Raw genomic sequence first — 10,337 nt, forward strand, 5'->3', positions numbered from 1 at the left:
GGAATAGATATCTTCAACAATTTTCAAGATATGTATCATGAAGTTGGACTGAATTTGGTAAATTTAGTGAGTGTATGTACAGACAGTGCACCTTCCATAACAGGAAAACATGAAGGGTTTATTGCACAGATTAAAAAAGTATTAACGGATCCAGATGCTCTCACTTCTTTTCATTGTACCTTGCATCAGCAAAATCTCTGTGCTAAAGCTACTATTTTAAGTGACACTTTGCCACAAGTTATAAGTATTGTTAACTATATCCATGCAAATGCAACACGACATCACCAGTTTCATAACAAGCTAAAGCTGAATGATGAGGTATCCAATATGGATTCACCGACTCATTCTAAAGTGCATTGGCTATCTCAGGGACAGGTGTTGGCCAAAATTTTATCTCTGCAACAACAGATAGTTAAATTTTATGAAAAACGGAATCAACAGTGTCAATTATCGAAAGAAGATTTCTATAGGAATGCTGCATTTCTGTGTGACATGTCAGATGAAAATGACTTGAATATTTCTTTGCAAGGTAAAACTAAGTATGTATATGACATGTGGCAAAAAAACCCAAGCACTTCAAAAAAAGCAATCTGTTTTCAAAACACTTCTTCTTCAAAAGGAAATTTAGGATGAACATTTTCCCCAGTTAGCAAAGGCCATTGATGAACAGGATGACATACTCGAATCATATGAAGAATACACAGCTGTTATAGACCCATTAATTGGAGAATACAATGAAAGGTTCACTGACTTTGAGAATCATGACATCACACTCAAATTAGCATTTCAGCCTCACCTAGTTGATATCACCAAGGCACCTAAAGAACTATAGATGGAAGTGATTGAGCTCTCAGTAGATGACATTTTAAAGTCATTGTTTGATGCTAAGAAAGATCCAATGAAATACAGAAAAATGCAGTAGAAAACCCATGCCTTCAGCAACATGCCCAAAAAATGCTTTCTTGCTTTTCAACCACTTATTGCTGGGAATCTACATAACTCCAAATCAAAATGTTCTTAAGGTCACAAATGACTGATACCCATCTAGAAGTTCTACTGAAACTGTGTAGAAACTGTGTCCATACTACAACCAAATATTCAAATGCTTCCCAACAAAAAGCAGACACAACAAAGTCATTAAAAGCTTAGTTAACTTTAAAATTAACAAATAGTTTTCATTTTTTGAAATTATTAACCACATAGTAGTTAGACTTTTACAAAATAATGTACATTTTTAAGTATGTGTAATTGAAGTTTCTTGAATGTGGCCTTGTTTGATTACGGCTAAATTAATGCGGCCTCCCAACATGAAAAAGTTCCCTACCCCTGTGTCAACTAGTGCATTTAGTGTGATCCCATTTGCACTTTTCAAAAGGGCATCTCAGAATCATTCTAAATGTTTATAGAAGCAGAGACAATTCCTGGGTAGATGCATAAGAAACTACCTACATTGGTTTAATCTGGGAGAGAGATGTGGGCTTGAAGTATTTGGACATTTTTAGATTACACTTTACACTCATCTGTATTGTTTAAATTATTACCATGAGTATGCTTTACCATCATATAATAAAATAACTTATTTAACAGTTTAAAAGTGAGCCTATGATCAATAATAATAATTGTGGTAATAATGATGTGATTATTAAATAGCTGATTGAGCACCAATTGTGCACCAGACACTGTATATTCTCTCATTTAATCTTAAAACCAGCCTTATTTTGATACTTACTTTGTACATGAGGAAACTGAGTCATAGGTTATAAGGTTCGTTAAGGCCACATCTGATTGCAAAACCTTGCTCTTTCCACAGGGCACGGTCTGGTGCCTAAACCAAGACCTTCACAGGCTTTGTCAGGACCTGTAGGGTCCTTCAGTGGGTCCCTCATGGTGGGCCGGATGGCTTCCCACCTGCAGGCTGCCCTGTCACCTGTGCCTGTGCCCTGCAGCCTTTCCCCTCCTGACCTGACTCCTTAGAGTTGGACCATCCAATACGGTCTATTTTAATTAATTAAAATTAAATAAGACTAAAATCTCAGTTCCTCAGTTGCACTAGCCACGTTTCAAGTACTAAGACACATGTGGCTGGTGGCTACTATGTTGTCAGACAGGTCTCAGTGTGTTCATCTGTAAAATGGGATGACGATACAGCTACCTCACTGGGCTAGCTGCAGGGGTTAGTGAAGATCATGCCCATTGCATGGTTAGCCCAAAGCCTGTCACATGAGCAGCTGCTGCTACAGGAGGGTAGGACTCTGCAGTCAGACAATTTTTTGAACTTGGGCAGGTCTGCTCTGAGCCCTCACTTCCTTGTCTGTAAAATGGGGTGAGTGGTACCTACCCTGAAAGGCTGTCATGAGGATTAGAGAGCATATAGTGGGTGCTCAGAAACAGTCAAGCCCCTTCCCTCTTTCTGAAAGGGGATGTCCTCTGTCAGGCAAAGCACTTCCACCAGACCCAGAAGTAAAAGAAGGCTCAGTCTCCAAAATCAAACAATCATGGGATGCTGTTTTGCCACCCATTAGATTGCAAGGGTGGGAAGTTTGGACTTTTTATTGAAGAATAACTTACATATAAAAAAGTGCACTATTATAAGTACACCACTTAATAAATTTTGAGAAACTGAAAAAAATACCTATGTAACCACCACTCAGATCCAGAAACAGAATATCAACAGCACCCCAGAAGCCCCCTCCTGCCCCTTCCCATCCACCATGGCCCCCCACAAGGGAAACCACTATCCTTACTTCTAACACTGTAAATTAGTTTTCAGTACACAAACTTAGATTCATAACACCCAATGTCAATGAGGTGTAGACAATCCAGTAACCGCGGACACCAACAGCAGGTATGGAAAATGGTATAGCCATTTTGGAGGGGAATTTGGCAGCACGTGCTAAGATTTAAAATACGTGCACTTGTCGGTCTAGCATTTCCACTTCACAGGGTCTGCCCTAGAGAAATGCTCACACGTGTGGGCAGAGGGGCAAGCACAGGGTGTTTGGAGAAGAATTATTTGCAATCGTGAAAAATTGGAAATAACCTAAATATCCAAAGAAAGGGGAATGGTTTTAAAAATAAAATCTACAGGGCATCACACTATTTTATGCACTGCAGTACTGATGAGTCAGGTAGATATACATGCACTGGCAGAGAAATATCTCCAAGACGTAGAGTTCAAAAAGCAAGCTGCATAAAAATGACCAAAACACACACGCAGCATTAAAAACAGTGATGACTCTGGGAAGGGGGTGAGATTAGGGCACAGCTGGGACAGTGAGGAGAAATATTACTTTTAAAAATCTATATGCAACAGGGTTGTTCCAAATGCTTAAAGCAGCAGTGGATTTGTATACTACTTGGGTGAACTATTTTGCAAGCTCTTAAGGGGACTAAAACAGCCCACCCACCAAGTCCAAGCGTGGAGAGGAAGTCTGCCCCTGTGCCTCCTGGGTGGGGCGGGTGGCTCTCGCCCAGTGCCTCAGCTTGAGTTCCAGGAGGGCAGTTTTCTGAGCCCCCACAGCCTGAGGGACTGAATGAGTGGTGGAGTGAGAGGACCCTGGAGACCAGAATTGTGGAGCCTTCCTTTGCGGGAAGACAGTGCCCTCATTCTTGCACCTGGGCTGAGAACTCAACACCAGGATGATGTAAGTGGACCCCTGGCAAGAAACGAGTCCCAGGGTTTGGCGCCTGCTCCAAACTGTGCCCAGCACTTTAGAAAAGAATTGTCAGGTCCGATTCTCTCCATCTCCAGGGACGCAGGAGAGTGAGGTGGCACGTGTCACCTCATAAAACAGGGTGGCTTTGTGAGAGTGAGGTGCTGAGGGAGAGACTCAGGCTGGGCCTTGTGACATCCAGGGGCTGTGGACTCGCTGGGGGGTAAGGGAGGTGGGAGCAGCCAGGGCTCTGCATTTAAAATATTCAACCTTTGGCCGGGCTCAGGCCTGTAATCCTAGCACTCTGGGAGGCCAAGGTGGGTGGATCACTCGAGGGCAGGAGTTCGAGACCAGCCTGAGCAAGAGCGAGACCCCGTCTCTACTAAAAATAGAAAGAAATTATCTGGCCAACTAAAAATATATACAGAAAAAATTAGCCGGACATGGTGGCGCATGCCTGTAGTCCCAGCTACTCGGGAGGCTGAGGCAGGAGGATCGCTTGAGCCCAGGAGTCTGAGGTTGCTGTGAGCTAGGCTGACGCCACGGCACTCTAGCCCGGGCAACAGAGTGAGACTCTGTCTCAAAATAAATAAATAAATAAAAATTTAAAAAATATTCAACCTTTAAGAATTAGCTTGGTGGGGGGCTGGCCCACCTGACTCCATGGTGAAGGGTTCCTTACCTTCTCTGAGCCTCAGTTTCCTCTTCTGTAAGATGAGGTTCAGGCTTTTGCCATCTCACACGCGTGCACACACACACACACACACACACACACACACACACACACACGAAGCCTCCTGAGTCAGACTGCCTCGAGTCTACTTACAAAGCTGCCACCTACCAGCTGTGTATCTTAACCTGTCCAAAGCCTCGGCTTCCTCCCCCATCTGTAAAACAGGGACCTCACTGTTCCCTGACCTCAAAGGACTATTATAAGGCTTAAATGAGACCATATCAGTAAGGACTTATCAAAGTGCCCAGCACTGGGATGTGCTCAATAATTGTTTGCTACAATTATTAGGTTAATTTTTGTTTACTAAGCACTTACATGCCAAGATCTGTGCTAGGCATTGAAGACACTCCCCGAATAAGTCACAGTCCCTGTTCTCATGATCTTTACAGTCTAATGGTGGCGGGAGGGGCAGTAAATAAAGACACCCAGAGACATCACTCCAGGTTTCAAGGACAAATATCCCAAGGTCCTGCTCTCATCTCGTCCAAGTTCAGAATTCAAGCCTGCCTGTGTGTAAGATGCAATGTCTCCCTTCTCTCTGCCAATTCAAAGCATTGTGCATAGAAGTGACCTCGATGTGTCCAAAAAAATCTATGTTGTGAAGGTGTCAAAAGCACAACATATAAATTGATAAATCACTGTTGGCAGTATCTAAACATACAATAGCTAAACATTCACCCACCTTATGACCCAGCAATTCTACTACTGGGCATCTGCCCCAGATACAAGCACTCATGTTTACCCAAAAACTCACAAAAGGATATGCAAGCAGCTTTATTCATGATGGCCCAAAACTGGAAACAACCCAAGCGTCCATTCACAGGAGGATGCATAAAAAACTGTGATACAGCCATAAATGGAATACTTAATCGAGCAATAAAGAGGAGTGAACTTCTGCTACAGGCAACAACACGGATGCATCTGAAGCATGTGGCTGGGTGGAGAAGCCAGACTCATATGAGTAAATGTCATTATTCCATTTATGCGACGTTCTAGAACAAGAGAAACTCATCTGTGGTGACGGAGGCCAGAATGGCGCTCACCCTGGGAGAGGTGGGTATTGGCTGGGAAGGGGCACAGTGAACCTTCTAGGATGCCTGGGATGTTTCATATCTTGATCTGGGAGGAGTTTAAGTGGATAAACACATGCAAAACTCCGTTGAGCTGCACACCTTAATGTACTTTGTGCTACAACTCAATTTTTAAATGTTTAAAAATAAAGCAAATCCCTTGAAAGTTGCCTGTTGTGCAAGACAGATTCTGGTGGATGTGGGTTGGGTCCATGGTCTCCTTGACACTTTGAAATTGCCTCTAGGGAATGCAATCAGTGTACAAAAAAGAGGCAAGTGGAGGCCACAGGAAGGACTGGAGAAATGCAAATATCTTCGGCTTCGGCCAAGATTGAGTTGTGTTCAGCCATATTTGGGTATATTGCATGTTATACAATAGTGTTTCCTCCGGAAATTGTGTGTGCTAACTTTCACTAACCAAAATCATAAGGAAGCCAGCATCTCCCAGTTGCTAAACAGCGTGAACAAATGAGAGTTGGCTGCATTTCTCAGCGCAGTCCTTGGAAAAGACTCTGGGTCATCAGTAATACGTCAGCAAAGACCCAGGTGGAGTCTCTTGATCACCAAACCACAGTAATCGCGGGGGGAGGCCTCCACCTGGTCACTGAGGTTTTACCAGACACAGGTTGGCCTTATTTTCCAACAAGGCTTTCATGCAAAGGGAGTTGGCAGGTGTGCCAGGGACATTTCTTTGAACTCCAAGTCTGGGAGCTGCTCCTTATGAAATCCCGGCTTTGTAATGTTAACGACGCCCTTGGGACGCAGCCCGACTTCTCAGGTCTGTGTGGGGAGATGTGAGAAGCAGCTCAGATCCCCTTTGAACCCCCTGGAGTAGGTCTTTTTTCTATGTCCTGGAATTTTCTTCCACAGATAAGGTTACTTGTCCCCTTAATCCTTTTGTTTAAAACACACACACACAAACACAAAGGAGATTTGGCCAAACTCCAACCCTCCTCCCTTTTCTATGCCCTCCTTGGTGGTAGAACTCAAAACGGAGCCCCCAGGGGCAACGCCAGGGCCCCAGGCCCTTCTGCCCACCCTGGATAATCCCTGGGCCACAGCGGGTGGGGCCTCCCTTGTTCTGGCCATGGCTTACTCCCTGGAGAATGACCCACATTCACCAAACAGCCCAGAGCTCCTCATGTGGGTGCGTTCACTCGTTTGCTTATTCATTCCCTCTTTCAGTAAGTCTTTATTAGACATCTACTCTAAGCCCAGCTCTGGAGAGACAGCTGCGAACATGGCCCAATCCCCACGTCTAGCTGAGCATAGGGTGGAGGGAACAGGGCTGAAAGGATCATAAGTCAGTGGAGAATATTAATATAGGGGAGTTGGGGGTGCTGTGGCAGCACATGCTCGAAGGGGACCTCCCTGAGGAGGTGGCATTTCCTCTGCGACCTAAAGAATGAGAAGGAGTGAGCCAGGCAGAGTTGGAGGAGTGTCCTGGGTAAAGGAAACAGTCCCCAGGACAGCTGGGAGGTGAGACAGCAGGGCTTTCAGGGAACCCAAGTAGTTCTCAGGGGGTGGAGTATGGGGTGCAAGGGAAAGTGGCCCCCATTTCCTCACTGAGCTTCCCTCATTTGACTGCCCCTGTGTTCCCTGCTCTCCAGCCACCCTGGCCTCCCTGCTGTCACCTGAACCTGCCAGGCTCACCCTGGCCTCAGGACTTCTCTCTAACCCTCTCCCCCATGACATCTGTTCAGCTAACTCCCTGCTTCCTTCAAATTTGCGCTCACATCTCACCTTCTCAATGAGATCTATTTGTCACCACATATTGTCCTCACTTCCCACAAGCCACGCCCTTCCCCTCCTCTCCTCTTCCTTTGTCCTGTCGCCTTATCCAACTTCTCCCACACTCTCTACTCTACTGACTCCCTATCCTGGTCTATCTCTCCCACTGAGAACGTGAGTGCCACGAGGACAGGGACCTCTGTTGTGTTCACTGAGGCATCCCAAGCCCTTGAACGTTGGAAGGAAGACATAGATGGAATGTGAGAGACCGGCAGGGAGGGGCCAGATTGCAAAGGCCTCATAGGCCAGGGGAAGGCACGAGGGTTTGATTCCCAGTGCACAGGGAAGGCACTGAAGGTTGTGAGTCGGGCAGAGTCAGGGTGTGAGTTACATATTAAAAGCTCACTGTGGGGGGGGTGGAGAACAGCTGGAAGGAGAGCAAGCCACTGTGGGTACCACACATGTGGTGGTGCTACCGGGCTGGGGCCGGCGAAAGGTACACAGGTGCCAGAGATCCACTAGGAGGTGAATTCACCCTGCGTCAGTGATCTGAGGACTGTGAGGTTGCTGAAAAACAGGGCAAGGCAAATACCCAGGCTCCTGGCCCGAGCAACATGGTCAGAGAGGAGCCACCTGCAGAGATTGGGGAGACAGGGGAGGAACAGGTTGAGTGAGGGCCAGGGTGGTCAAGAGTTCTGTTTGAGCCATGGTGAGTTTCCATTGCCTACTAGACTTCCAAGTGGAGATGTCACATAGACAACTGGACAAGGTAAAATCTCAGAAGCAAAGTCTGGGTGGAAAATATACGTTTGGGGAATGTTGGCTTACAGGTGTTTTTAAAGGCCTAAGAGCATAAAGAAGATGTCCAAGAACTGACCGCGAGGACCAAGCCCTGAAGCCTTCTGAACTGGCCCTTGAGGAATCATGAGCTTGCCAGGAAGGTGGGCAGAGGGCAGTCAGGGTAGAAGGAACAGCATGGGCAGGCACTCACATAAAAGAACATGGATATCAGGATTTTTCAAACTGTGAATGTCATCAAAAGCAAAGAAAGTCTGAGAACATGTCACAGCCCAGGGGAGCCTAAAAGGACATGACAACTCAATGTAATGTATTCTGGATGGCATCCTGAAACAGAAAAAGGACCTTAGGTAAAAACTAAGGGAATGTGAATCAAGCATGGCCTTTAGTTAGTAATAAAGTATCAATATTTGTTCACTAATTATTACAAATGTATGATACTACATACATGTACAGCCTCATACATGTAAGGTGTTAATAATAGGGAAACTAGGTGTGGCGTATAAGAAAACTGTACTATCTTCTTAATTCTTCTCTAAATCTACAACTGTTCTAAAAAATAAAGTATATTTAAAAAAAAAAAAAAGCATGCGTCTCATAAATTCCCCCCCAACACACACGTTCCAAGGACTATAGCAATATTTTCTCTGGAGAGGACTTTGACCCCGGCCAGACCTTTCTGTGGCCAAAAGACTCAGGGACATTATGCATAGCCCATCACCCCTCCCCCTGCCGGGGAACAGAGGATCCTCACCTCCACCTGCTTTCGTTCTGTTTACAGAAAGAATACTCTCCTCAGGCCCGATTTCATAGTGAAAACGAGAAGCAGAAACTAAATGACTCAGGTAAGTCAGACCCGCTGAGAATTCTTCAGGTGCCACCAGAGTTAATCCTTTCCGCATCCTCCACTAAAGCCCGCCCCTTAGCCACAATTTTCCTGAATCCCACTTTGCTCAATGGCTGATTTGGTTTCCCCCTTGCAGCAAAAGTTTTGGCTCCCTCTGGGTTCAAATTCCAGCTCCGCTACTAACTAGTTATGTGATCTTGGGCAAGCTACTTGAGACTTATTTTCCTCATCTCTGAAAGGGGCATAACCACAGTGTGATCAAAGGGCTATTGAGTGGATTGAGATGAACTGTAAATTGGGTATAATTTTCATCTTCTGAAGAAAGGATATGGCAAGTGAATGGCAAAGGTCTGGCATCGTGCCTGGCACTCCTGATGGCTGGTTGTTGATGAGAGACACGATCAGACTGGCCAATCAGTGAGGCCCCCAAAGATCAAGTGTCACCTTGGGACCCTGGGTGGTGTCTGAGGTGTGTCAGGTGGATCCTCGGGACACTGGATGGGGTCTGAGGAGCAGAGAAGTACAAGGATCTGAGTCAGAGCAAAACTGGGCACGGGCAGTCAGCCAAAGAGGGCTTGACCAGCAGTTGGCCTAGGAGATGACACAGAGGCAGAGGGAGGTGGTACTGTGTGGCTGAGACCCCAACAGCCAGCTCAAGATTCCCTGGCCCACCCAGGCACAGCCTTGAACAGAGACCATCCAGTACCCTGGACAGCTCCAGAGATGGCTAGATTTCAGGGGCACAAGTTTTGTGGGCTGAGAACTGGGTGGGATCTTGGCTGTGCAAGCATGGGCAAACCGCCTCACCTCCCTAAGTCTCAATTACCTCACCTCTAAACTGGAGGTGATAATACCTACCCTTCCGGGCTGGTGTGAAGAGTAAATAAGATAAAAGGAGGTAAAGAGGCAGTAGGGCAGAGTGGCCCATGTCTGAAGGTCAGACCACCGAAGCTCGTTTCCCAGCTCCACACTGTGTGACTTCAGAGAAGTTGCTTAACCTCTCTGAGCCTCAGTTTTCTCTCATCTGTGAAATGGGAATGCTAACAGACCCTACTTCATAAGGTTATGAAGATTAAACTAAACAAGACATGAAGCATGCAATAAACAGTTTTTGTTTTAGAAGAAACTCAGCATAGCACCAGACACAGAATAGATAACCAAAATTGTCAGCTTCTTATATCTTCCAAAACCACCTGGTTGACTTTGCCCTTCTCACCTTTAGACTCTTTTGATCGGTTCTCCCACCTGTTAAAGTCACTCCACAAAGCCAGGAAGTCAATCTCGTGGAGTCCCGCAGGCCTCCCTTCTCAACCTTCTTCCCCCAGCAAAGTCCCCTGCCTCTCAGTGTCACCCACCCAGGATGCTTGGGACACTTTTTTTTACAAAGTACCAGTGTATCCGGTATATACTGATATATTGTATAGTGTTCATTCTGTGCCAGCCACTGTTCTAAGCGAGATGTATGATGGATAGATGATAGAGATATCCTGTTAACCTCACAACCC

This window comes from Lemur catta, chromosome 18, assembly GCF_020740605.2.
Source record: "Lemur catta isolate mLemCat1 chromosome 18, mLemCat1.pri, whole genome shotgun sequence".
NCBI classification, from domain to species: domain Eukaryota; kingdom Metazoa; phylum Chordata; class Mammalia; order Primates; family Lemuridae; genus Lemur; species Lemur catta.